This window comes from Montipora foliosa, chromosome 3, assembly GCF_036669935.1.
Source record: "Montipora foliosa isolate CH-2021 chromosome 3, ASM3666993v2, whole genome shotgun sequence".
Taxonomy (NCBI): domain Eukaryota; kingdom Metazoa; phylum Cnidaria; class Anthozoa; order Scleractinia; family Acroporidae; genus Montipora; species Montipora foliosa.
The window spans coordinates 29,832,430-29,837,429 of record NC_090871.1 but is presented as its reverse complement, the minus strand read 5'-3'; positions in this window follow the sequence as shown (position 1 = coordinate 29,837,429).

The window sequence follows — 5,000 nt, the reverse complement described above, 5'->3', positions numbered from 1 at the left end:
AGTCACCTACATTTATAAGCACTCGCCCACATTCATACGCATTCACCTACATTTTTACGCTAACATGAACCTGAGGTAATTCACTCCATGCATACACCACTTTGTTTAATTATTGCAGATTAATCTAGTTATACTACTGTCTGAGAAGTTTCTGTAATTTGATCGGCTGAGAGCAGAGGTATTTCAGCTTAATTTGAAATACCTACATGTGAAAATTACAGATGCTATGGTAACCAAAAAAACCTCGCGAATCTTTCTACAAAAAATTAACAAAACTCTACAGAACTGAATAAAATATGCAGTTTACCACAAAACTAAAAACTACCCTAAAAGTTATTATAAAAATTATGGTAACCAAAATCACGAAATAATCTCGTCGCGAGATACGAAAAAATGGCGATAAGATTTCCAGATTTTCAAAATCAGGAAAGTCAAGAACTAAGAGAAAATTCATGAAACCAAAATACTAAGCAACGCACATAGACGTGGCCAAATGTCTGGACCAACTGGGCTGAACGAGAACTTCGAAACCAATTTGCTCGACTACGACGGAAGCGAGACAACTGGACGAAAAGTTGCAAAAGTTCTTCGCGTTACATGAATTCTCAGGTTGTAATATGAACAAGTAATAGTATGTTTTGTGTGTGATATTTGAACGTTGTCTCAAATTATGTACAACAATTTTGAAATATCACTCGTTGTGTTTATGCCAAACATTACTACAAATCGTGCTATTAAGTATACTAATAATTACATAATAGCTTGATAAACAAAGTTTGTTTCTTTCGAGATGGTCTTTAAAAAATCTCTATTTTGCTTTTATCTTCTTTCGATAGTTTTCCCTGTAATTGCATAAGTTCGTATCATTAACAAAATTGCAAGATTTAATGTAGTTCGATTGGTGAAAGCTTTAGCGCTAAACTAAACCTTCCTTCATTGCCTCCATTTTTCAACTGTTGTCATTTACCCTATATAAGTACAATAACCTGATAGGGTATGGTTTTTCGGTAATTGACCCTTAATGCTGTCAGTAATTGGCTAGGGTTACCTTCCCTTGACGCTTTATTTAACAAGGTGATACAGTGTATATGGCTCCCATAACACCAAACAGTAGGATATAGAATTTTAGCAGTGTTCTGTTAAGATTTTAAATTTTTATGAGTCGTTCTAATTTCTCGAAATTAAATAACAAAAGGACATCTTCGGTTCGTGTTCGGTTCTCCCGTCTCTCTCATTCAGAGGGCCAGAGCAACAGGTTTAAAACACAAGTCATATTCCACCGGTGACTCGTTACAGGTCATTCTTTTACGAATTCTCAATTAACCCAAAACCTTCAAACAGGCTAACCTTTAGGCCTAAACGCCATTTTTGGGCCTAATGAGGCTACGTTTTGCATTAGTAAAGTTTTTGTCACTAGTGACCTGTGAGTAATGACGTGTACTTTAAAACTGTCGGGGCCAGACAGCTCACGTTGTAAGGATTGTTACGCAATCCAGTAATTGGTAGGTATTTAGTTATTGTTTTCTGCGAAATGTGTGCCAAAATCCCCACAGGTGTGAACGTTTCTTATTAACTCGCTATTCCTTGAAATCGCGTTACTTTGCGTATACGTGAAAAGATTCGATCATGGGCTTCTAATTCGGTCAGCTCTATACTAGTACCTTACTGCACCTAGGAAGCCTCGAAACGCCTCTTCCCTTTTCCGTTTGTGCAGCAACTTTGCTCTAACTTGGTTTAAGGACTTCAATCTAGTAGAACCATTCTCTTCTTGCGAGGTCCTGCTTTTGACAACAAAATTGTACAATTTTTGAATGTTTTCGGTCGTTGGCACGATGCAGGTTGAGGTTATATAAGACTGAGTTGTGCTCAAAATACAAGTGTCCATTGTTGTCCAACTCCCAAATTCCATTGTCGCCTTTGTATGGTCAAGGTACTCATAGCTGGGTTTTTGTTTGCTACTTGGCGAACTCGATGTTATTTTTGGTGCTCGTCTTTTCCTAACGGAGAGCACATTCCTAGAACCAAAATCATTGTGGCAGTTCAGACAACGGCAATCACTGTCACAGGCTGTCCCTTGGGAGAAGCAAGGGCATTTTGTTTTTCGCTGTCCTATTTTGTCGTAACAGGAAGTAAATGTAGATTCCTTTCCTTTCCTCTCTCCACATCTGCAAGAACTGTCATGAACTTTGGTCTTATTAGTACAGCCAAGACACTTGCATTCATTGCTACACTTGCGTTTAGCAGCAACACACGGGCACCTTCTGGCTTTATTGTGCAAGGATGGGATTTCTGAACAGGACCGTGCTCTAGTTCTATTTCTCCCATAACAGCAAAATTTCTTTTCCTTAGCGCCAGCATCAGTCGTTGTTGGCACTTTTTCTGGGTCTACTGAGTCAAAAACACATTTGTTTGGTTAAATGGGAAGGCAACCATCAACTTTTTTGGTGGGTTTACGAGATTCTAAAGGAGATACTTTAGTCAATGGGGCTATCAAAGCAATTCATCACGGTGATTTTTGGGAGGAGTTTTTTTTTTTTCGTTGATTTTATTGTTCTACTTGGTTCTGGAATAGTATTGTTTTCGTACGTGGAGGTGCAATTTCCCAAGATACCGGTTAAACAATAAATGTAAAGCACGTCATCCAGCGGGAATTTGGTGTAATAAATGTTATTAGTGGGCTTACCTTCGTCTACTCTCCGGGTGGAATGGTAATGGCCTGCACCATAGAAGTGGAATGCAACGAAGATCGATTCCTCGCTTGAAAACTTACTGGAGACAAACAAGAGCAAAGGGACCGACTCATTGCGTGTGATAACGATTATCGTTATTTGGAGAACCTCTGCACAAGCTTTCATGATCAAATTGCCTAACGTTTTGTTGTATACCCCTGGAGTTCGGAACTCAATTGCCTTCTCTTTGATGTGTCCTTCATTTACTTCCAGCAGTAAAAACGCAAGAAGCTCTTTGTCGCCTTCGGCGATCTTCTCTACAAAAAGCTGCCTCAAATGTAGGGTATCTTCATCTTCAGTTCTGAGTAAATTCAAGCTTTTTAAGTGTTCTTTGAATCTTTCATCCTGTCTGCTGATCTTGGCAATTTGTTTTGCTAAGCTTCTAAAAGCGCAGTCTCCATCACCGATTACAGTCTCCAGTTCAAGTCCAAATGCCGCTAGACGTCTGTCCGTTTTCGGAAAGAATAACCTAGTTCGCTTTTTCTTTGACTGTTGCCGACCATGCTTACTTCTATTGGTACCGCACATCCCACTTTTTTGTTGCATTTGTGAGTTAATGGGGATGTGCGGCTGCTATGGTAGTAAAAAAGCACCGTCAGAATTGCGACAGCTAATTCTACTCCAATTCTAGTTGCCCCAGTAAGCATTGACCTGTTTAGCAACCTATGAAGTCGTTTTTTTCTGTTCCAAATCCTGGAGGCAAGCCTTATAAGCAACCCTTCAAAATATGCTTTTTTAGCCTCTCAATCTCGGCTGTTGTTTCTTCTGTAAAAGGTGTGTTGGGTAAAGTTCCCCATCTGTTGATGAAATTGTTCAAGTTCTGACTGATCTTTTCAGGAGAGGGCATTTCAAGGAGACGCCTTTCTCCTTGGTCGTTGTTTTGTCAAAATATCAATCCGAACTCTTTTCTAAAAGATCCTGCCAGAGGATGGTTACTGTTAGAAACTGTCTTACAGACGCGTTGACGGGCATGGTATAAATCCAGTTTCACTGGCGTATTTGCGAATACGGTCTGGTACTTGTTTCGAACTTTGCAACAGTCGTCAATGCAAATGAGCTCAAGTTTCTTCTTCGCCTTCTCAAGACGTGATTTGTACTGATGGAGGGCGTCCCTTATGTCCTCGAATGACGACGTCTTTGTCAGTCGCCATCAGCAACAATCCCGTCTTCATTTAACATGATGAATAAATTGTTAAACTGAGTGACAAATTTATCGTCGTTTCCAGGTCGGACCATCCCGATGTTGTTACTAACCCTGAAAGTGTGATCACACGAGATAGCAGATCCGACCACTTTCTTCATTTCATTTTGATAAGCTTCTTTTTTAGCATCGAAATCAGTCATGAATATGCTCATGATGTGATCACTACTTGGAAATGAGTACAATTTGTCTGTATAAAATTCACACTCTGTAAAAGGGTCCCCTGTCGCCCAACATCCTTGAAGCGCACAGTTAAAGATCATTCCGCGTCTACAAAAGTGTTGGAAATTAAGCCCTGCTATAGATTCACTAATCTTTGCAAAGTTCATTCCTCGGACAACGTTTGAATTAATGTAATCCAGCAACGTGTTCGTGCAGCCGCTGCGAGTGAAAATGAGAAAAGGAAACATGTTTCAAACCGTGATCTGGCAACGATATCAACACATCATTAGAAGATGCAACAATTTTATGAGGATGACCTCTTATGTTGCATTTATAGATGCGCTGTACGAGGAGGACGTTGCCAGTTAAATCAAATATGAGCCTTGGCATTTTGTCCTGTTTCGCAGTGTCTGAAGTAAGCTTCTTCGGGATAAGGACACACTTGTGAACGGGACATATCATTTTGCACTTGGGAAACTGCTCCTGTGGGCTCCAAATAAAAATTTTTGGCAGGAAAAAATCACGCTTTCTTCCACCATTTACGGGGGGATTTATCACATTCAGATACCTCCCATCTTCAGGATTTCTCTCAAACTCATCTACAATCTTCCGAATGTATGAATTGATGGATTCACTGTCGAGAATATGCATGGCATTGCTCGTAGAAAGAGAAAATGATAACACCGTGATGACTATGACCATACACCAATGTTCACTCAATGTTCGTGCACCTGGGAAATGAATTATGATAATGGTTCAATGGTTGGTACAATTTTTTTACTTATAGATCCATTATTTTCAGGGATATGAACACGATAAAGAAATTTAAGATGCTACAAAAAATTGACCACATTAACCTGATAATAACTGATCGAACATCACCTTTTTCATATAGTAACAAGAAAAAT